The sequence below is a fragment of the Pipistrellus kuhlii genome, unplaced genomic scaffold (genome assembly GCF_014108245.1).
Source record: "Pipistrellus kuhlii isolate mPipKuh1 unplaced genomic scaffold, mPipKuh1.p scaffold_m20_p_16, whole genome shotgun sequence".
In the NCBI taxonomy this organism is placed as follows: domain Eukaryota; kingdom Metazoa; phylum Chordata; class Mammalia; order Chiroptera; family Vespertilionidae; genus Pipistrellus; species Pipistrellus kuhlii.
Genome location: NW_023425471.1, coordinates 31,177,348 through 31,202,202, shown reverse-complemented (window position 1 = coordinate 31,202,202; position 24,855 = coordinate 31,177,348). Strand labels below are relative to the sequence as shown.

Sequence of the window (24,855 nt, the reverse complement as noted above, 5' to 3'; positions counted from 1 at the left end):
GAACATCATACAATAAAAGAATGTGATCCCTGAGAAACAGAAAACAGAAAGGGTGAGCCCTCTTAATTTTCCAGGCTCACTGTCTTGAGACAGTTTATAGGCCATTATGCAGGGAAGATTGTAGGCAAAGTCTGGAGAACTCTATGAGTTGAGGTGACAGAGCTGAGAGTATAGGAAAACCCAGGTGGCTACAGTTCATAGGAGAATGAGATCCACACAAAGAGAAATCTTCAGAGAGCTTCAGTGGTCTCCCTAGAGTATTTAGCAAAGGACTGATCAGTGCATGGCATGCCTGTGAGGATATTACTCTGTACCAGGGAAAAAACCACTTATAAAATGACTCAAAAAACAGAGCCTGTCACTCACATAGGTCCAAGAGTACTGCTTGTTGCACCAGCCAAACTTGAAAACCTCAGGGAAGGTAGGGGATGCTGGGGGTAAGGAAGACAGATCAACCAAAGGACTTATATGCATGCATATAAGCCTAATCAATGGACAGAGACAACAGGGGGGTGGGGGCATGAATGGGGGATGAGGGATAATGGGGAAATAAGGACACATATGTAATACCTTAATCAATAAAGAATTAAAAAAAAGAAAACCTCATGATTCACAGGGCACTAGGCTGAGTACTCAAAAGGGTCTTGCCTGGGTAATGGGAAATAATTAGCCCTAAACTGTACACTGCTCTGGTCCTACTTAACAAATCTAAATAGCAAAGCCTGAAAGGATCAATCTGTTTCCAAGTAAGTCAAATGCATCCTAGAATAGAGCTCAAGAATATGTATAGTAATATAAATATTTATAGCACCCAATGAGGTAAAATTGACAATTTCTGGTACCAAATAAAAAATTAACAGGTATGCAGAAAAGTACAGTCCATGATGAGGAGAAAAAGCAATAAAAAAATGACCAATAACTGACACAAATGTTAGAATTAGCAAACAAAGTCATTAAAATATCCTATATAATAAAAGAGTAATATGCAAATCAACCATCACTCCATTACACCCACAGGCCAAGCCCACCAGCCAATCAGGAGCAAGTATGCAAATTAACCCAACCAAGATGGCTGTGGCCATGGAGTGAGCAGGAAGCTTGGGTTTCCCCGGTAATGGAGGAAGCCAAACTTTCTGCACATCCTGGCTGGCCTAGGCCTCCACTCAAAACTACAAAGCTTTAATTATAGAAGATAAATAAATCCCAACAAAAATGGCAGCAGCCACAGAGCTAGAGAGAGCAGGAGGGTTGAGTTGCCCCCAGCAATAGAGAAAGCCAAGCTTTCCACAGCCCTGGCCTGCCTTGGCCTCCTCTGCTCAAGGCTACAAAGTTTCAACTATAGAAGATAAATAAATCCCAGATACCAGGGCCTCCACTTGGGTTGCTGGGGTTGTGGCTGGCCTGCAAACCACCACAGGTCCCTTGCCCAAGGGAACCCCCATCCTGATCTGGAACATCCTTCAGGGCAAACCAGCTGGTCCCCACCCGTGCACCAGGCCTCTAACCTATCTAATAAAAGAGTAATATGAAAATTGACCATCACTTCAACACACAAGATGGCTGCCCCCCTGTGGTCAAAGATGGCTGCCCTCATGTGGACACAAGATGGCCACCACAAGATGGCCAGAATTTGGGAGAGACCAGGTCTGCAAGGGAGGGCAGTTGTGGGTGATCAGGCCAGCAGGGGAGAGGAGTAGGTAGGGAGACCAAGCCTGCAAGGTAGGGCAGTTGGGAGCGATCAAGCCTGCAGGGGAGAGCAGTTGGGGGTGACCAGGCCTGCAAGGGACGGCATTTAGGGGTGACCAGGCCTCCAGGGGAGGGCAGTTAGGCATGAATCAGGCTGACAGGGGAGTGGTTAGGGGGTGATCAGGCTGGCAGGCAGAAGCATTTAGGGGCAATCAAGAAAGCAGACAGGCAAACAGCTGGGAGCCAGCAGTCCTTGATTGTGAGAGGGATGTCTGACTGCCCATTTAGGCCCGATCCTACCTGTAGGATCCCTTGAGGGGGTCACAGATTGGAGAGGGTGTAGGCTGGGCTGAGGGATACTCCCAACCCCCGTGCACAAATTTCATGCACTGAGCCTCTAGTTCACATGTGTCAAACACAAGGCCCGCGGGCCAAATCCGTCCCGCCAGGCCTTGCAATGTGGCCCGCACTGCGCTGTCATCACTGCACTCCGCTGCGTTTCCATCACAATGACAGTTTATGACTGTTCAGTAAACCATTCGGCCCACGATTTAGGCTGGATTTTAGATTTTGGCCCCTTCTCTGATTGAGTTCGACACCCCTACTCTAGTTTATTATAACTGCATTCCATATTACAAAATAATAAAGACATGAAAAATATTTTAAAAGCCCCAAATCAAACATAGTGATAAAAACTGAGGAAACATACACAGAATGAGCCCTGGCTTGTTTTGCTCAGTGGATAGAGTGCTGGCTTGCGGACTGAAGGGTCCTGGATTCAGTTCTAGTCAAGGGCACATACCTTGATTGCAGGCTCAATCCCTGGCCCTGTTTGGGGTATGTGCAGGAAGCAACTATTGATGGGTCTCATTCACATAGACGTTTCTCTCTCTGAGTCTATCCCCCTCCTTTCCACTCTCTCTAAAAAAATTCAATGGAGCCGATACTGGTTTGGCTCAGTGGATAGAGCATCGGCCTGCAGACTGAAAGGTCCCAGGTTCGATTCCGGTAAAGGGCATGTACCTTGGTTGCGGGCACATCCCCAGTAGGGGGTGTGCAAGAGGCAGCTGATCAATGATTCTCTCTCATCGATGTTTCTAACTCTCTATCCCTCTCTCTTCTTCTCTGTAAAAACTCAATAAAATATATATTTAAAATAAATAAATAAAAATAAAAAATAAATTGAAAAATATCCATAGGCTAGGATTAACAAAAACAATTTTTAATTAAAAAATATATAGGATGAGATTATATCAGATTACGCATAATAATAGAAAAAAATAGTGAACTTGGAGACATAGCAATATAGGGTGTCCCCAAAAATGTATACACACTTAACAGTTTAATTGATGCTTCTTTCTTTTCAGATTTAGCCCTATGGAATTAATAATTATTCAAAGTGTGTATACATTTTTGGGGACACCCTGTAGAAACTATCCATAAAACAGAAAGAAAAAAGACTGAAAAGGGAGATCAGAGCACTAATGAGCTGTGTAACAACTTAAGCTGCATAATGTATTAATACATGTAATTGAAGTCACCAAAGGAAATGGGAAGACTGAAAAAATATCTGAGTAAATAATAGCCAAAATTTTCCTAAATTTGATGAACATTATAAACTCACAGATCAGCAGCTCAATCAACTTCATGCACAAAACTATAAAGGAAACTACACTATATGGCACATAATAGTCAAATTCCTTAAAACCAAAGATAATGAGAAAATCTTAAAAGGTACCCCAGGGGAGGAGGTCATTACATAAAGTGGAACAAAGATACTGATTAAAGTCACAGAAAACAATGTAAATGAGAAGAGAGTGGAACACCTCTAAAATACTGAAAGGACCCAAAACCGGTTTGGCTCAGTGGATAGAGTGTCAGCCTGCAGACTGAAAGGTCCCAGGTTCGATTCCGGTCAAGGGCAGGTACATTGGTTGCGGGCACATCCCCAGTAGGGGGTGTGCAGGAGGCAGCTGATCAATGATTCTCTCATCGATGTTTCTAGCTCTCTGTCCCTCTCCCTTCCTCTCTGTAAAAAATCAATAAAATATATTTAAAAATAATAATAATAATAAAATAAAATACTGAAAGGAAAAGGAAAAAAAAAACAAACACCTATCAACCTAGAACTCTAAGCCCAGGGAAAATTTTAAAAACCAAGGTAAAATACAGACTTTTCAAACATGGAAAAGTTGAAATAGTTAAATAGTTAATTACCAGCAGACCTGTACTATAAATATGTTAAAGGAAGTACTTCATGCAGAATAAAAATAATACCAGGTAGAAATATGGGTCTACAAAACGAATGAAAAACACATGGAATGTTAATTATATGTATAAAAATATTTTTGCTCTAAGCAGTCTATTATATCTTAAAGGATATTTAAATAACATATTTTGAGATTCAAAACATATTAGAACCAAGTTTGAAAACTTATAAAACCCTGTTTTAAGATTTATTCTAAGTCTATAGTAGTTAAGTGAGTATGGCATTGATATAAAGATAGATAAATAGATCAATGGAAAAGAACAGAATTCTGAAGTAAATCGTTATGTTTAGTATAGTCACTTCATTTTTCATAAAAATACCAGGAAATTCAGTGGAGTGGAGAAACGAGTCTTTTCAACAAACAGTGCTAGAAAAACTGAATATCCATATGCAAATAAATGCAAACACTTCCTAATATGTCACTTAAAACATGATCCAGAACTGGATAAATTGGACTTAATTAAATTTAAAAACTTCTACTCTTTGAAATATTATAAAAATAAATAAAGACAAACCATAAGGTGGAATAAAATATTTGCAAATAGTATATCTGATAAGGACCTATATGCAGAATATATAAGAACTCTAAAAACTCTATAATATACACACTGGCCAGTACATTCAATGGTTAGAGTATTGCCCTGCACACTGAAAGGTTGCAGGTTTGATTCTGGGTCCATTGCACATACCTGAGTTGCAGATTTGATCCCTGATCCCCAGTCCTGGTCAGGCACATGCAGGAGGTAACCAATCAATGTGTCTCTCTTAAATCTCTCGCACGTCTCTCTCACCTCTTTTTTTCTCTTTCTTTCCCTCCTTCCTTCCCTCCCTCCCTTTTACTTCTCTAAAAATATCAATGGAAAAAAATATCCTCCAGTGAGGATTAACAACAATAAAAACACTATAACTTAAAAAAAAAAAGATTTTAAAAGTGGACAAAAGATTTGAACAATTAACATCAATAAAAGATATATTAATAGCAAAATAATCACATGAAAATATGCTCAAGATCATTAATCATTAGAGAAATTCAAACTAAAACTACAATGAGATATTTCTACCCTTTATTAGAACAGTTAAAATTTAAAATATATAAAATATTAGCCAGGATTTAGAGCAACTGGAACTCCCGGACACTGCAGTGGAAATGTAAAAATGCTACAACCATACTGGAAAACAGTTTCGTACTTTCTGAAAAAAGTTAAACATATATCTCTCATATGACTCAGCCTTCTCACTTTTAGGAATTTACCCAAGGAGAGCAAAAGCACATGTCCATGCAAAGACTTGCATATAAACACTAATAATAGCATTATTTGAAATAGCCAAAAATTGGAAACAGCCAAAACCAGTTTGGCTCAGTGGATAGAGCGTCGGCCTGCAGACTGAAAGGTCCCAGGTTCAATTCTGGTCAAGGGCATGTACCTTGGTTGTGGGCACATCCCCAGTAGGGGGTGTGCAGGAGGCAGCTGATCAATGATTCTCTCATCGATGTTTCTAGCTCTCTGTCCCTCTCTCTTCCTCTCTGTGAAAAATCAATAAAACATATTTAAAAAAATGTTTTAAAAAATATTCAAAAACTGGAAACAACTTAAGTGGTAAATGGATTTTAAAAAAACCACTGTGGTATATTTGTTGTATTTTGATACAATGGAATACTTCTCAGCAACAGAAGGGAGTAAACTACTGAGACACAGCAAATAATGGCTGTATCTCAAAATAATTATGCTGACTGAAAAAAGTCAGACAAAAATAACACATACTACATAATTTCATTTATATAAAACTCTAGAAAATCAAACTAATTTATAGTGACAGAAATAGATCAATGGTTGCAGGGGGATATAGTACAGAGAGGAACAGGAAGGAAAGGAATGGTACAAGGAAACTTTTGAAGGGGATGGATATTTTCACTATCTTGATTTTGGTGATGGTTTCGTGGTATATACAGATATCAAAATTTATCAAATTGTATACTTTAACTAGAGGCCTGGTGCACAAAATTCATGCACGGGGCGGGGAGTGCACCCTCTAAATTTGGGACAGCCTTCTCACAATCCAGGACTGCTGGCTCCTAACCACACGCCTGCCTGCCAGCCTGATCGCCCCCTAACTGCTTCCCTACTGGCCTGATTGACACCTAACTGCTCCCCTGCTGGCCCGATGGCTCCCAACTGCCCTCCCCTGCATGCCTGGTCACCCCCAACTGCCCTCCCCTGGTGGCCTGGTCGCCCCACAACTTCTCTCCCTTGTCGGCCTGGTCACCCCCAACTGCCTTCCCCTGTCAGCTTGGTTGCCCCCCATTGCCCTCTCCTGCTGGCCCAATTGCCCACAACTACCCTACCTTGCTGGCCTGTTTGCCCCTAACTACCCTCCCCTGCTGGCTTGATCGCCCACAACTACCCTCTCCTACCAGCCATCTAGTGGTGGCCATCTTGTGATGATGTGAGGGTGTCGTGTGAGGGCACGACAATCACCTAGGCTTTTATTAGTATATATTATACACAATTTATTGTATGTAAGTTATACCTCAATTGTTTTTTAATTCAGATTAAATGTAACTAATCATTATTGTAATTAGAAGTTTTATAATCTCAAAATACCTATAAGGCAGTAGGGGACTTTAAATGCATTCAAGTAATAAAATGTTGTTTTATGTCAAAGGTGGGTTATCTTCCATAGATAATAACTAAAGCAGAGTAGATTTGAAAATATTCCCATTATTATTTTAATTGAGATATAATTGACATACGTTATATTAGTTCCAGATATACACCCTAATGATTCAATATTTGTATATATTGCAAAATGATCTCCACAAAAAAGTCTAGTTATTATCTGCCACTATATGTAGTTATAAAATATTTTTCTTGTGATGAGAATTGTAAGATTTACTCTCTTAAGCAACTTTCAGATATGCAATACAGTATAACTTAACTATAGTAGCCAGGCTGTAAATTACATCCCCTGACTTATAACTGGAGTTTGTACTTTTTTACTCCCTTCACCCATTTTGCCAACCCCTATCCTCCACCTCTGGCAATCACCAATCTGTTTTCCATATCTGTGATCTTGGCTTTTTATGCTGAGTGAAATAAATCAGACAGAAAAAGACAAATACTGTATGATATCACTTACCTGTATAATCTATAAAAAATGTTTCCATTATTACTTAATTTTGTTGAGTAAAATATGCTTTATTTTCCCATTCTTCCAAATGAGCAATTTGGGGGAATTTTCAACCATTTGTTTAAAATGTGAAAAAGCAGGAAGATGGAACAGCACCAAAATGTCTGATTATTTCCTGGAACTATAATATGAGTACAATTTTTTAGTGAGTACATCCATCAATGTGCTTCTTTTATTTGTAGATGTATATATTTTGTGAGGTATCTTTCTCAGCTAGCACAGTCATTAAAATAAAGTATAAAAATAAACAGAACTTAGAATCAGACCTTCAAAGAGCTGTATCATAAATCAAGATACTATTTAAATAAAACATGCAATGTCACTGCTGTCATTGACATGAGACCCAAAGTTATTAAAATATTAACAAATATTAAAATTAATTGTATATAGTATTCATTTCATCTTTCATCCTTTTAATTTCATTTTGTGAATGCTTTATAATATATACGATTATAAAGTGGTAAATATATTGCTTAAAAATAAATCTATGCATATTTGGGTTGATCAAAATTTTTGGAGGTAAGGGAGAGTGATCAAAAAGTTGGGAAACCCTTTTCTTAAAGGAAGGAGAAAGGAAATAAGCCATTCTTACAAATTGCTATATGTTACCATGATTCTGCTTGCCTAAAGTTAAAATGTATGTCAATTAGGAAAGAATAAATCATTCTGATGAATGTAATGGAGTTGCCCTAATGCAAGTAGAGCAGGATAATGAATAAGGATTTGTGCTGCCATAGGTATATTCCAAAGTGGACTCTATTAACTAATCGTGACTAAGGTAATTGCAGTATCTGAAGCAGACCAATAAATCTAAGGTACTGTCAGAATTAATACCTATTATGTATGTGAGTTTCTAAAACATGGGTAAACTATAGCACTAAAGGCTACTACAATCCAGCCCCCTTTGGGGGAAAAACTAATTATTTGAAAATCAATTTATTTCTTTAATTTTGAATTTATTGGGATGTCATCCAATATAATAGAGGTAATATGCAAATTGACCATTACTCTAAAACACAAAGATGGCTGTCCCATGTGGACACAAGATGGCCTCTGCAAGATGGTCGGCAGGGGAAGGCAGTTGTGGGCAATCAGGCCAGCAGGGGAGGGCAGTTGTGGGAGATCAGGCCAGCAGGGGAGGGCAGTTGCAAGGGACCAGGCCTGCAAGGGAGGGCAGTTGTGGGCGATCAGGACTGCAGGGGAGGGCAGTTGGGGCAACCAGGCTGGCAGGGCAGGGCATTTAGGGGCAACCAGGCTGGCAAGGGAGGGAAGTTAGAGGTGACCAGGCCAGCAGGAGAGAGCAATTGGGGCAATTGGGCTGGCAGGGGAGCAGTTAGGCATTGGTCAGGCTAGCTGGGGAGTGGTTAGGGGTTGATCAGGCTGGCAGGCAGAAGTGGTTAGGGGCAATCAGGCAGGTAGGCAGGCAAGCGATTGGGAGCCAGCAGTACTGGATTGTGAGAGGGATCTCAGATTGGAGAGGGTGCAAGCTGGGCTAAGGAACAAACCCAACCCTGTGCACAAATTTTGTGCACCAGGCCTCTAGTTGGTTAATAAAATTATATAGGTTTCAAATATACAATTCTACAATACATCATCTATATATTGCACTGTCTATTTACCATACCAATCAAGCCTCCTTCCATCACCATTTATTCCTTCTTTACCCTAAAAGAGAATGGATTTTAGAGTATGGAAAACCGAGACAAAAATACAAATTATGTGTCTGCAAACTTAAACAAAAATCTCCATGTTAAAAAAAAAAAAAGTTTCTAGGACATAAAAATCCTAGAAGAAAACATAGGCAATAAAATCTCTGACATTTTTATATATCACCTCGGGCAAGGGATACAAAAGAAAAAATAAACAAATGAGACTACATCAAACTAAAAAGATTTTGCACAACATAAGAAACCTTCAACAACAGGAAAAGACAACCTACTGAATGAGGGAAAATTTCGCCAATGATACATCTGATAAGGGGTTAATATCCAAAATTTATAAAGAACTCAAAGAGCTCAACACCAAAAACAAACAAACAATCCAATTAAAAATGGGCAAAGGAGCCCAAGCTGGTTTGGCTTACTGTATAGAGAATGAGTCTGCAGACTGAAGAGTCCCAGGTTCAATATCAGTCAAGGGCACATGCCCAGGTTGCGGTCTCAATCCCCAAAGGGGTGCATGCAGGAGGCAGCCGATCAATGACTCTCCTCATTGATGTTTCCATCTCTCTCTCCCTCTCCCTTCCTCTCTGAAATCAATAAAAATATTTTTAAATGAACAAAGGACATAAATAGATACTTTTCCAAAGAAGACATACAAATGGCCAATAAACAGAAAAATATGCTCAAGTCACTAATCATCAAATTAAAATCACAATGAGATATCACTTCACATATGTCAGAATGGCTATCAACAAACAACAAGTGTTGGTGAGGATGGGGAGAAAATGAAACTCTTGTGCACTGTTGGGAATGCAGATTGGTGTAGCCACTGTGGAAAGCAATATGGAGTTACCTCAAAAAATTGAAAATGGAACTGCCTTATGACCAAGTGATTCCACTTCTGGGAATATTTCTAAAGAAACTCAAAACACTGATTAAAAACAATATATGCACCCCTACATTCATTACATCACTATTTATAACAATCAATATTCGGAAGCAGCCCAAGTGGCCCTCCCTAGATATGTAGATAGAAAAGCTGTGGCACATTTACACAATGGAATGCTACTTGGCAGTAAAAATAGAAGGAAATCTTACCTTTTGCTACAGCATGGGTGGACCTCGGGATTATTATGCTAAATGAAATAAGTCAGTAAGAGAAAGACAAATACCATATGATTTCACTCATATGTGGAATCTAATGAACAAAATAAACTAACAAACAAAACATAGAAACATACTCATAGATACAGAAAACATAATGACAGCTGACAGAGGTGAGGGGTGTTGGTAGCTGGGTGAAAAGGGTGAAGGTCACTCAGAAAAAAAAATCTCATAAGCTCAGACAACAGTATGGTGATTACTAGAGGGAAAGGGGGTTGGGAGAAGGTAGGAGACAGAAAAGGGGAATAAATGGTAATGGAAAGATACTTAACTTTGGGCAATGAACACACAATACAAATATATTTTGCTTGCCTAAAGTTATAATATACAATTCTACAGATGATGTATTGTAGAAATGTATACCTGAAACCTATATAATTTTATTAACCAATGTTACCCCAATAAATTCAATAAAAATTTTAAAATGTTTTAAAATTTAGAAAAAGAAGTTTCCAGGGATGCAGTATTCCCTAAATACCCTTGTTTGGATCCAGTCATCTATACACAAAGGTATCTACTAATAACATCTTATTTATTTATTTATTTACTTATCATTAATCCTCACCCAAGGATATTTTCTACTGATTTTGAGAGAGAGAGAGAGAGAGAGAGAGAGAGAGAGAGAGAGAGAGAGAGAGAGGAGACACACTGATGGCTGCCTTTCACACATGCCTCCAGCTGTGGCTAAGGATCAAACCTGCAACTCAGGTATGTGCCCTTGACTGGGAATTGAACCAGGGACCCAGCCACCCTTCGGTGTGTGGGCTGATGCTCTAACCACTGAATATACCAGCCAGGACTAATATCTTTTGTTTGATGACAGCTGAGTAAAGCATGCAACATTGCTACAGTCAATAAAATTGACATTGAGAACTATGTTGGTTATTTTGTCAACTCTTCATTTCAATATTGTGGTGTCCTTCCAAAAAAATTCTAAATATGTATATGTTTATTAAAATGTGTCTATCTTAGATTTCTAATCAAGGTAACTCAGACAAGTTTAACATAGATTCTAATTACAAAGCTACTAAATCTGGTTTCTCAGATCTATCCAAGTTCTCTTTTGATATGGTCCTCCTTTCATCATCCAAGCTACTCCCAGCTCCTGGATTAAATAATGTAAATGTATCTGGCCTCAAAGATTCTTCTGTAAAACCTCCCTCTGCTGTCCTTGTAGTTATCTCTGTATGTGGTTTTAGGTCTTCAAAACTCTACTTCTTTCACTGACCTGGAGTTCTGTATTTTTCACTGTTTACACAATGCTCATTAGTTAGAAGGGCCAACTATGTGCTAAGTGTTGTGCTAGTTGGCTAAGGATAAGAGAATAATAAATATCCCTAGCTGATGTTCTCAGTGGTTAGAGCATTGACCCACGCACTGAAGGGTCCCAGGTTCAATTTCCAGTCAAGGACATGTACCTGGGTTGCAGGTTTGATCCCCAGCCCTGATCAGGACACATGCAGGAGGCAACCAATAGATGTCTCTCTCTCATTTATCTCTCTTTCTCACTTATCTCTCTCTCTCACTTATCTCTCTCTCATTTCTCTCTCTCTCTCTCTCTCTCTCTCTCTCTCTCTCTCTCTCTCTCTCTCTCTCTCTCTCTCTCCCCCCCCCCCCCGCTCTACGCCCACATCCCTTCCTCTCTCTCTTAAAAAGTTCAATGGAAAAGTATCCTCAGGTGAGGATTAACAACAGCAGCAGCATAAGGAATAATGAAGTTATCTCAAAGAGCACACAGAGCACACAGTTTATCAAAGGAGATACTTAAATAATCATAAAAAGAGCAGGGCAATCAAAGAAACATGAGTACAGGGTATTATGAGAATATAAAGTAGGGCACTCCAACTTGGACGAAGGGGGCTAGAAAGAGATACCAGCAATAGCATATGAACTGGTTGTAAGTAGGTTAACCAGGTAGAGTACACAGCATTTATAAAAGCACTGAGTCACAATGCAACATGGTGTAGGCAAGCACTGCAGTGATATTGCATAGTAAATTATAAGGAAGGATGTGGAAAAGACAGGTGGGAGTCATATGTGGTCAGAGGATCTTGATAGGCTATGCTCAGCAAAATGGCTAATTAGCCTTAGACAATGGAAATCATTGAAGTATTTTAGATAAAGCAAGGACTTGTTAGATCACTGTGACAATTATGCAGAATACAGATTTGAAGTGGCTGTAAATTCGAGGGAAAGATGGTGAAAGCCCAAAGTACATGGCTGTGGTAGTAGAGATGGAAAGGGACATATTGAAGACATAACACAGAGTTAAAATGTGCAGAACCCACTGCTTTCTAACACAGAACAGCCTCTTCTACTAAGTCTTAGAGCTCTGATGCGCTGGATTTCTTATTAATAGTAGTATAGCACGGACTAGTGCAGGTGAACACTGGATCTGGGGCCAGGCTGCCTGGGTTCAAATGATAGCTTCACTACTTTTTAGCTGTGTGACCAGTGGGCAAGTTATTCAACCTCCCTGAGCCTCGTCTTCCACAGTTGTAAAAACAGTGATTAATAACAAGAGCTCCTGCCTAAGGCTATGATGATTCAAGTATACATCATGATTAAAGGGCATAAAATAGAGCCTGGACTAGAATAAGCACCCAATGTTGGTAGCTATCTAATTTGAATTATTATTAACCATATGCTTTGGAAAATATATGAGCATATGGCTTTTGACATCTTACTATGAAATTTGAGAAATCTAATCAGTATTCTTGCCCAGATGGAAAGCCACCGTACCTCTCTGCACAGAAGCAGGCTGACAAGCATAAATATTAAGCAAAGGTTAGTAATTAGATATGATCAGTTTAAAAGGTACTTATTTATACACTGTTCCAGACAGGATTTAAAGTGACTTACCAAAATACATAAAACATAACAGAATAGCATAAATTTTAAAAATAGATTCAAAAAGAAGAAAAAAACAAGAGTAGGAACACAAAGTAGAGTCAGAATTAAGGGTCTAAAACCAAAGGGCAATTTAGGCTTCCCAGTGGTCATCCGAGTTTTATCAAGCCCACCCAGGGAGCACACCCGAACCTCAAACAAACATACCTAGGCCTGCCCACACAGGGTCCATTCTCAAAAGTATTATGGTAGCCAAGTTTTTCCCCTTCTAACAACAAAATAGTTTATAACTAGCTCTCAATTTTACAAAATTCTGATTTTGGTTTTGCACTTTCTTTTGTCACCACAATACTTTTCAAAGCAGGCTCTACAAAAGTGGAGTTTGCATATAATGAGGTATTTTGCAATTTTAGCTCCTTTTAAGATAATAGTGATGATGATGATGGAAGAGGAAGGATGGGGGAGGGGAAGAAGAAAGCAGATCATGTTTCTGTATTGTTTCCTATATACCAAGAACTTTCCAGGCACTTTATATATATGTGAGATCATTTAGTTCTCACAATCACATTATGAGGTAGGTGCTATATTATCCTGTCTTACAAATGAGGAAACACATGGAGCAAAGAACTTGCCCAAGGTCATCCACCCTGTAACAATAGTCTAGTTTTTGAACCCAATCAGTTTAGTTCCAGAGTCTGAGCTCTTAACCACTATCGTATACAGTGTCTTCGAATTCTGATAATATTGTTCATACATCGTGATATTTGGGAATGGGGACATCCTACCCAGAACTAGAAGCATAGTTTTTTTTTTAAGTCCTCAGCTAATAACAGATGAACATTTGAGCGGCCCTGAAATCAGCTTACTTTCTCAGTTCTCTGACCTTCCCATGCAATGATGTATAACAGGTTCAGATTAACTCTATGCATGGGAGAGGAACCATTCTTCTCATCCAGGAAATTCCTCCTCAAGGATGGTAGGAGAATATGGGGGTGGGGGAAGTAACTAAAATATAATCTCCTTTGTTAGCCCTCAGAATAATAAAAATGTACAATTTCATAGATTGAATCTACAAGGCTACCTTTTTAATTTAATTTTTCAATTACAGTTGATATTCAATCTTATTTTCTATTAGTTTCAATTATACAACATAGTAGTTAATCATACATTTTATAACATGATTCCTCCCAACATTTCAAGTTACCTTTACATACCACCAAATTCTGTTAAAAAATATTATACCTTGAAGAAATTCCCACAGAAAATAATATATACTTCTCTAAAGTGAATCCCAGAGGATGTGAGTATGCGAAACAGAATTTATTGTATTATTATTATTTTATTTTTGTATTATTTTCATATGAACAGCTATAAACGCACTTTTGCCCCACCTATATGCGTGTGTGTGTGTGTGTGTGTGTGTGTGTGTGTGTGTTTATAAATTTCTCCTGCAGAGTGGTTACTTGGATACATGGAAATGTGGCCTTATTTTCTTGATTTCACATTTTTTTCCTGCTCCTCAGCAAATCCAGATACCTTAAACCTACCACTAATCCTAGAAGGAATATTTCCATAAACATGGTACATAGACGTAGAAGTAGAAAATATTATAAAAATGGGACCATGCATGAAATACATGCCCCCTCCACATCATACCCCCCCACCCCTGGCAGGGTAAAGACAAATCCCATTTGGTGTTCCAGCTTGCAAGACTTACACTTGAGGCTTCCTATCACATGAGCCAAGTGTATTGACAAGGGCCCCATGAAGTAGACGGAGTGAAAGATAGCAGGTTCATCCTCTCCTCTGCCAAAGTCCCTTTCCTTAATAGCATCAAAGCTTTAAAAGATAACAAAAAATCCCCAACTAAAAGAACAAACTGTTTTAAAATCCAGGTCATTTATATGCATAAAACATTTTTTCAAGTCTGGTGATACCTGACATGTCATTTTTCAATGATAAACTATGGAATACCATTATCTTTCCATGGTCAACAAGCTTTGATAAACCAGCAGCTCCCACAGAGAAGACCGTCTTTTCCTTGCCAGGATCATAGATGGTGGGGATTTCTAAATTGAACTCTAGCTACCATCTAATTCTTTCTTACAGGCCATGTCACCTAAAAATCACCCACACAGTCCCCTTAAATGAGAAATCATGATGGTTCATGACTAATCCAACCCATGTTCACACATAACTGTGATTTCACGCATTTGGTTTCTTTTTTAATTTTAGGGATGCTGTGATCTAGCTATGGCCACAGAAACCTTAAACACAATCAACCAACCTGTAGTTGAACTTCAGTTGAACTGTCCACATGGCAGATAATTTTAACTTGTTATTTAAAGCCAATAAGACATAAAATAACTAGTTTATTTCAAATAAAATATTAATAAATACATACATGAGTTGATATATATTAGAACATAAAAAATAAAGGTAAAATATTAACATACTTTCCCCACTAAAGCCTTCTTTCCCCACTAGACTGCCTTCTTAACCACAATTACTTTACACATTATATCAAATCCCTAGAACAAGATTAGTACATGCATTGTCAACATCTGGTCTATAGCTAGAAACAATGTCTTAACATTAGAAAATACTAAATTATAAAAAAATACTAAAGTAATAAAATTATAAATTACATGTGTATATATTTGTTTTATCTTTAATTCTGAAACAACACTTTACAAAAAGTACAAAAAAGTACTTTACAAATTTCTAAAGGAGGAGGAAGTAGGAATTTTCATAATTCAGTTATGTAAGGTATAATACAGTAAGGAACTCAAAATGTCAAGATGGAATTCCTAGCCCCATATATGTAAATATTTGACCTTGACATTGTTATTATTTCTAAATACTGTGTTTCCCCAAAAATAAGACCTAGCGCATGGAAAGATAAGACATCCCCTGAAAATAAGACCTAGCGCAACTTTGGGAGAAAAAATTAATATAAGACACTGTCTTATTTTTGGGGAAACAGGGTAGAACTACACTTTCAATAATCAGCGTATCAGTGAAGATACCCTTTCATTTTGCAAAAATGAATAATTTCCTGCACTAGGTAGAATGCTGTCTGAGAGAAGGGACTTTGTTTTATTCATCTCTGTAACTTCAGTGCCAAGAGCACTGTCTGCCACATAATGTGCACACAATAAATATTTGTTGAATGAACAAGCTGATATAAAAAATACCATATATCCAGCCACACCTAAGAGTTTATAACCCACAACTTCTCCACTTTTGATATCATTAATTCAAATACTTCACGCCAATTACAATCCCCTATCTTTCTAAACTGCTCTCACTGGTTCTCAGACCTCATGGAGGAGGGTTCGTTTTTCCATAGACCCTTCTACATTCACCCTGTCAGCTCCTTCCTGTCTTCTCTTCCTTTCCTAGACAGATTGGATTCTGTTGTTTCAATTGCACTCTTGTCAATATCCTCAATAACACATATTTTCATTGCAAATACCTGATAAAAAATATAACTCTAGAAGAGCCCAACTCTTGTACTTTTATGACTAGGACTCCTGAGATCTACTGGAGAGAAAATAAAAATCACAATCTGGTGGATTATTATCAATATCAATGCTCAGTCACTAAGATCACCTCAACACTGCCTGACACTCCATGTATGCTTCCCTGGTCCTAATTTGCTCTCCTGGTCTCCATGATAACTATTTCAAACCTTCCTCAAGTAACTCAAATCTCCAACCCAAACTTTGCTCCACCTCAACCACTGCTATAAAAGGATGACCTTTTCTCTTATATCATAGAGAAATAAAAATGCTCTCAAGTAAGTTCCTTCATCAAATCTATAAACTTATTTTCATCTATATCTATTCACCTTTTTGTTTTTCCCAACACTAATGACCTTCCTTTTATTTAAAGGTAATCCCTTCACCTCATTCTGGATCCTTTTCCATCTGGCATAAGGACTCTGCCCTGTGAAAACCTTGCTGTATCAATTATCTCTTCCTTACCATCAACTTTTAAGACATCTAGTTCCTTCTAAACTTAAGAAAGAAAAACTTCTCCAGATCTCAATCCTTCCCCTACTACCAGCCTCTCTCTGCTCTTTAGAGCTAAATTTCTCTAAGGAATGATCCATGTTCACTGCTTCTACTCCTTCATATCCCAATCATTTCTCAACCCACCAAAGTCTAGAATTTAATCTCCCCACTCCCCTGAAATTACTCTAAGGTCACCAAGAACCTTTTAAATCCAATGGACAATAGTCAGTCTTTATCTTCCTAGATCTCTCTGAAACTTTAGCACCAATGACCAGTTTTTGATGGAGTCATTCCATCATGAAAAACTTACCCCACTGATATTCAAGTAGATGTACAAATATATATCATAAGAATGCTCAATGTTTGAAAAAAAATAAAATAAAATAAAAATTAAAAAAACATAATAATTTAAACCAATAGGGAACTGATTTTAAAAGTATGGTACATACATATAATGGAATACTATGTCACTGTTAAAAAGAGAGATGTGGTTCTATATATACTGACATTGAAAACTTGTCATAAATTTTAAGGAAACAATATACTGTAAAACATATTATTATTCTATTTGTATTTTTTTAACATTTATGTGCATACTAGCTGGAAGGAAGAAAGGAAGGGAGGAAGGAAATGTTTATATAGTCATATATAAATGGAAAGACATAGATATTTAATATTGTTACCTCTAGGGAGTGGAATGTGGCGAGGAGAATGGAAGATTTATGTTATCTTTTATTGGGTCAAGTAATAAAAAATATATTCAGTCCCTAAGCACACCAACATTTCCAAAATAATTAAGAAAGAAGTTTAAAGGAGATCAAAAGAGACTGGGTGAAATCTATTTTAATGTTTCCAAAGCTAAGGGAGGGAGAAAGAGAAGGGTGATTAATGATTTCAAACATGGAAAGAGAGATACACTAAAAAGGAGAGATAAATATCCAATACACAAAGAGAATGAACAGATAATTCTTAAAGGAGGAAGATTAAATGACCAATAGATATTAAAAAAAGTAAAAGTTTCACTCTTACTAGGAATAAGATTTTTTTTATATTTACCTATCAATTCAGCAAATTTTAAAAGAGACAATATTCAATTTTAAAGAAGGAAGATGTAGGAGGTACTCTCATGCTTTGCAAATGTAAATTGGTGACATTAATCCCAAGTGTCCATCAGTAGAGGAGTGGATAAAAAAGCTGTGGTATATTTACACAAAGGAATACTACACAGCTGTAAAAAAGAGGGAACTCTTACTTTTTGTGACAGCCTGGATAGATCTGGAGATTATTGTGCAAAGTGAAATAAGCCAGTCAGAGAAAGACAAACACCATATGATCTCCCTTATATATGAAATCTAATGAACAAAATAAACTGACAAACTAAGTAGGTCCAGAGACAAAGAAGCATGAGAAAGACTAACAGATCTCGGAGGGAAGGTGGATGATGGAGAGAGGTTAACCAAATAAAGTATATGCATATATGCATAGCACATAGACACAGACAAGTGTGGTGACAGCCAGTGGGGGGGGGGGACTGGGTAGAGGTGGGCAAAGGAGGGAACAGGAGTCATCTGTAATAGTGTCAATAATAGAATAAATACAATGTAAATTGGTAAAACCCATTAGAGTAAGTAATGTAACAATTGATTTCTAAAAAAACTGAGCTTCAGAGAACTATTACTATTGTGATTAAATTATTGATTATGTGATACACTATTTAACACATATTTCCCATGCCTGGGTGTACAATATTATCAATATTAATATCAATGCTTAGTTACTAGGCATTCCATTTAAATTGCATTTAAAAAATGTCTTCCATTTAAAAAGGCCACCATCTATTTCTTCACTACATCTTAAGCACCTAGCCTAGAAACTGGCATATTGTAGGCCCTCAGTAAATCAACCTATGTTTTCTTAAAAGTCGCAAGCAATTGTTTAAAGACACTGATACTAAAGCTATTCTGATACTTGAAGTGATAAGAGCTACAAACAAGAAAGAGTGTATGTAGATGCCATGGAAATTTCCCAGGTCTTAAGAATTACTCAACTTCAAGGTAAACTTAGTCACAGATATGAAAGTCACAGTGGTCCATCATTTCAACTATTCTACAACAATGTCTAATCTCATGCCTTCTTATAGAAAAATCCCCCAAACTAGACTGTCTACACAGTGTTTCTACACCTAGGCTGGTGAATGCTAGAGAGAATGGATACAGGGTTCTGTGACTTGGGGCAGAAACACATTCAAGTTATCCAAACCTTTCTTGGGTTGCTATGATGTGGCAATCTGGATGATATGCCTTTAAAGGGCTTCTCTTTCCATCCCTCTCAAATGCCTTTCCAACCCCTCACCACTCTCATCAGACAGGGCCTCTCTCAAAACACTGCCCTTCCACAGCTCCTTCCTTCTCCACAGCCTCATCATTACTACCTTCTTTCCTTCCTGCATCAATGGAAGAGCCACCTCCCTTTCTCTAAGGCCAGTCTTTTCACCTCTTTCAATCTGGAGCCCCCATCCTCTTGCTTTCTCAACAACCTTATCATCAAGCTCTGTGCCATCTACATATAAATGGGTTCACTTCTCTTCTATATTTAAAACAAACAAAATTAATTAACAATATTTCTTGACCATCTATAAGAAACACTATCTCCTTCCCATAATAGCCAAGCCCCTTCAAAGTGTATACCATATTCCTTATAAGTCCTCAGTGCTCACTCCCAACTCTACAATTTGCCTTTCTCTCCTCCTGCTGCACCGATGTCGTCATTGACCTCCTAATTGCCAAATCTAATGAACATGTTTTTAAATGTTTTATAGTGTGTTTTATCTGATTACAAGAGTGATACACATCATGAACAAAGTATGACATATGACAGACTATTAATAGAAAGAAAAAAAAAACTTGCACTATGGGTAAATATCCCTAATAAACACAGAGTTCTTGCAAACAAGTTAAACATATAAGCCAAAAGAAAAATTTGCAAAGGATATTAAGAAGCAAGTCTCATGAAAAATAAAAATAGTTAACACACATGAAAAGATAACACCAGTGATCAGAAAAATGCAAATTAAATCAGTTATATACTGTTTTTTCACCTATCGGATTGGCAAAAATTAAAAAGAATGCCCATCTTAGCAAGGACATAAGAACCACTTTCAATGGTGACAATATAAACCTTCTTAGATGTCAGTTCAGCAGTGCCTACTCACATTTTTAAAAATACATATTCTTTGATATAACAATTCTCCTAATAGAAAGTTATCCTACTTAAATATTTGTATGTGTGTGTGCATCTTATATCTATATTCCTCCTTAAGCATTGTGCAAATATTTATTTCAGTATTGTGATGGCTCAGACTAGAGTGATAGGCAAATTAGATGGATACATATGACAGGATATATGACACACTTAGAAGTTCATGTCAACAGGACTTGCTGATGAATTGGATGTTGGGGGGGGGGGCATTGAGAGAAAGACAGGAATGAAGGGTGACCCCAGATTCTTAGTTTGAGTAACTGAATGGATGCCATTTTACCGAGATAGGGGAAGTTGAGGGAAGGGCTGGGGACGTGAGAGAAATCAGGAGTACTATTTTGGCCATGTTACATTTGAGATGTAAAATAGGCCATTGGATATATGAGGGTGTAGCTTAGAAGAAAGGATTAGGTGAGAGACATAAATTTCTGAGTGATGAGTATATATATACATGGTATTTAAAGCCATAGAGCTGGATAAAAGCTTCTAGGAAGATTGTGGATGGTGAAAAGTCCATGAACTGAGTCCTATGTCATTCCAATCAATGTTCAAATGTTGGGGAGATAAATTTAGTAGAATAGGGGGGCCAAACAGAAGTTTTCTATACAAACTTGAGTATCAAATAAGTTAACACACATCAAATGGTGAAGAATCACATATTTACCACCATGTCAAGGGCCCAATTCCTTGCAAGCTTGTCTTTTAAGGGATTCTAGCCCTTTTTTTTCTGAATATTCCAAAGCACATTTAAACAGAACAGTACTTTTTTCTTTTGTTTCCTATGGTTTCCTCACAGTATAACTCTAACATAAAATTAGTCAAGTACTGCCCTGGCCAGTGTGGCTCAGTTGGTTGGAGCATCAGCCTGTGCACCAGAAGGTCACAGGTGTGATTTCCGATCAGGGCACATACCTAGGTTGTGGGTTACATCCCTGATCAAGACACATATGGGATACAACCAACTGATCTCTCTCTCTCTCTCTCTCTCTCTCTCTCTCTCTCTCTCTCTCTCTCTCTCTCTCTCTGTGTGTGTGTGTGTGTGTGTGTGTGTGTGTCTGTCTCTCTCTGTCTCTCTTCCCTCCCTTGCTAAAAATCGACTTTAAAAAACTAATCAAATACTAGACAATGCTCAGCATTGGCTTTTCCATGAAGTTCATAATGCAGTAACTACCTCAGGCCTAAAAAGCTAAAGGTGACTTGAGACCAGATGCTTAATTTGTGACATCTTTTATTATTTTGGGCTATTCACTTCCCTATTGCACAGTAACTTTCTCCAGTTTCTACTGAGTTCACCAAATACCTACAGACATCTGACAATCCTTTCAGTGCAGCCTCCCTCCCTATCCACCTGAAGCACAGTATCTTTACATTTCCACTTTAAATTTCAGAAGTTTCCAGTCAGAGACTAGTGCTTTAAAAAAAGAGAGAGGAAATACCTCCAACTAGGTCAAAGTTGTTATCAGGAATGCAATCTCAAAGCAAAATTCAGCAGAAGGAAAACAGTGAGAACTGGGCCCAGGGCAACCTTACAGCTGTAGGGTGACAGCCAGGGTTCACTCGATTTCAGTTCTGGGAGACCACAAAAAAAGTGCCAATTCCTAGAACAGTAATGTCATGCATTAATTCATTTCACAATATTAGTAAGCACCTATGTGTCAAGCCCTTTTATGGATGCTGTGGTTCACCGGTGAATAAAACAAACAGAAAACCCTACCCACATGGAACTTACATTATGGAGATGGGAGAGGAACAGACAATAAGAAAGAAAAATGGATAAACCACGCACTATGATACATTATAGTAACAAGTAAGAAAGGGAAAGGTTGCAAGTTAAACAGAATGATTAGGAAAGATCCCATGGAGATAACATTTGAATACAAACTCCTAGATGTCGGATTTAAAGTGCCTCTTTTGTACTTCAACCCCACCATCACCACCAGGCCCTTGAAGGCACAGTATCCCCAATTCCTAGCACAAATATTTGTTAATTTCTTGTGCCTAAAACAAAAGGAGCCCTATGATCCATACCTTGCCCTTAAAGAGGATACAACATTCCAGGTGAATAAAAACAACAATTAAGATGAGTTAAGGGCTTTCTTGGGTGTAAACAAAGTGAGAGACTTTAGAGCTAAGTCTTGAAAGATGAATAGGTTTTAATGGCCGGGGAGTGATATGGTTAGCAAGTTAGCTTTTCATTGTGGGGATGGGGGGGGGGGGGACGTGGGGAGGAAGAAGTTTGAGCAAAGGACCAAAGATGAGATCAAAGAGTACATTTTCTACTGGACTGTCCCTGCCTAACGTACCCCATCCATCCCACCATAAAACAAGAAAACACTCCCCTCAGGCTCTCTGAACTGGCTGTTGGGGAATCCTTTTCATGTACCACATCCTTATTTCTCCTCTAGCCAGCAAAAAAGGAAGAAGTTGAGTCAAGAACACACATCCCTGGAATCCAGAGTTACCCATTCCTAACTTCAGGGCAATTACTATTGAGCTAAGAGCCCTAGATGTTTCGTTCAGCTGGGTACATTCAGGGCTGTGTGCTTATGGTCGCAATGTGGTGACTAGAGCCCTATTGCAAGTGAAATGGTGAAGTGGATAAGACACCAGTGAGGTAAGTGGTCCAAAGTCTCCACAGTTCCACAGTACATCCAGGGTGGAATCAAGGACCAAAACTTATGTATGCTTCAGCTTGGGAAATTTTTAAACACTTGTCCTCACTTGTGAGCTATTTAGTGTTTCTAATATCTAAGACAGCAGAGGTGGTATGGCAGGGAATAGGAACACAGCAGTTCCGTCAGATGACCCAGCTCTGCCCCTCATCTATTGGGTGACTTGGGGCAAAAGGCACATAACCTTTGAGTCTCATTTTCATCACAACACAGTTATAATTGTAATGCCTACTGCATAGAGTTATAAGGATTATATGAGATAATTATATCAAGAACTTATCAAAGCGCCTGGCTCGGTGGATTCTAACAACTATTATTAGTAGCAGCCTTTAAGGGTAAAAGCTCAGAGAGTATTATCCAGAATGCTACATATGCTCATAGACCAATTATCCCTCAACATACTCTCACCTAGAGCTAGTATCTGGAAGCTGTGTTACCAAAAACGCCCCCCCCCTCCCCGCCTCCAGGAAAAGTCTCGAACACCAAGTTAGTGGTCTTTTCCTAGTAGGATTTCAAGCAGGTGCTAAATAAATAAATAAATAAATAAATAAATAAATAAATAAATGTCAACTACCACTACAACAAAATACTTCCTTAGAGCCCCAATTCTTTACAACAGACATTGTTCTCTCCACAAAACAGCGGGTAAACACATTAGGTCATTAATACCACAATATTAATGGGTTTATTGACGGGTGGAGGTGGGAACCTGAAAAAGCAGAAAAGAAGCCAGTTAAAAATAGGAGGTCTAGGATGTACTGAAGACTAATTTCTACCACAAATGTTCAAGGTCTAGGGCCAACCCCAGTAAAGGGTGTATTCTGGAATGCTAGGTCCTCTGGTTCTGAAGAAGCAGGGTGCTGGGGAAGAAAAGGTTAATGATAAACAGATCACTTGTTCAAGCCACCAGAATTCTAACCAAATGATTTCCTCACCAAAAATCAACCATCTCATTCAACATTAAGGGCTGAAGGTGTTCATCTACCCCTTTACAAACCATACCAGAAGATAGAAGTGTTCTGTGCCTTTTCTGGGGGTTCTGGAGACCCTCTCCAGGAGCAAATCCCTGAAGCCTGGTTGAAGGTTGGCAAGAACAAGCCTTTCAGCTTCAGAGCACACAGCTCCGTCCGGGCCCCAAGTACTGAGGAAGCCCACGAAGGCGGGACTGGGACCGACAGCCTTGACCTGCCGCAGGCTGGTCGGCTGGCCAGGGAAGCGGACGCTACCAGACGCCAGCCGTCCGGAAGAAGCCGGGGCTGAGACCACGCGGGAAGGCTGGGCGCTGCCAGAGGAACCAGCGAAAGGTGACTCGACGCCTCCGAGGGCTCAGCTCCCGCTAGGAACTCGGCCCCACCCCCGCCCCGGGGCCAGCTCTTGGGACGTGCCTGAGCTCCCGCAGGCGGGAGGCGGGAAAAGCCTGCCACTTCATGCGGGGCGAGACAGGGTACACAGAGGGGCACAGCCTGCCGAGCGACAGCCAGGAAAAGGAAGGGGCCCGCGAGAAAGCCAACTGGCGGGGAGGGATCGCCCCAAGCAGACTGGAGTGAAGGCGTGGGGCTTGAGGTCCAGAGAGGCAGGCAAGGGAAGGGACTGGAAAGACTGGGAGAGCCCAGCGGATAGGGCAGGTCCCTGAGATGGGGGTGGGGGCGCAGCGAAAAGGGGTTGGGGGCCCGGGAGGAGTGGGGGCCAGGCAAAGTGGCGGCCTCTGGCCAAAGACCTACCTGTCACCTGCAACAGGTGCCACGAGAGGGTGAAACGTCCCAGTGTCCGATTCAGGACAGGGTCTACAGCTCCGGGAAGACTGCAATCTCGCTCAGACGGCCGGCCCTTCTCACCCTCCTGGGAGGCGGAAAAAGCTGCAACTTTCCCTGGAGCGGGGAGGAGCTGGACTCTTAAAGGGGCCGCACAGGGCTCCGGGCTCCGGGCTCCGGGCTCCTTAGTAGGGGATCGCGCCACTCCAAGGGAAGCACTTGGAGACAAAGCCTTAAAGCACTGGACAGATATCCTCCTGGGTTAGGAAAGGGAGCTTGAGGACTAAGGAGAGGAGTTTAAGACTAGCCCGGATCCCGCTTTCACTTCCATCTGTG

The 24,855-nt window shown here is 39.3% G+C and overlaps 1 protein-coding gene across 2 annotated transcripts in view; it reads right to left on the bottom strand.

Moving 5' to 3' along the window:
- Nucleotides 1–24,624, bottom strand: part of SYTL4 (synaptotagmin like 4) — an 89,812-nt gene extending 65,188 nt beyond the window's left edge. For both annotated transcript variants that reach the window (XM_036440015.2, XM_045582434.1), the window contains exon 1: nt 24,490–24,624. The gene's annotated coding sequence lies outside the window, so the exon portion shown is untranslated. The remainder of the gene's footprint in view (nt 1–24,489) is intronic.
- Nucleotides 24,625–24,855: the final 231 nt, after the last annotated feature.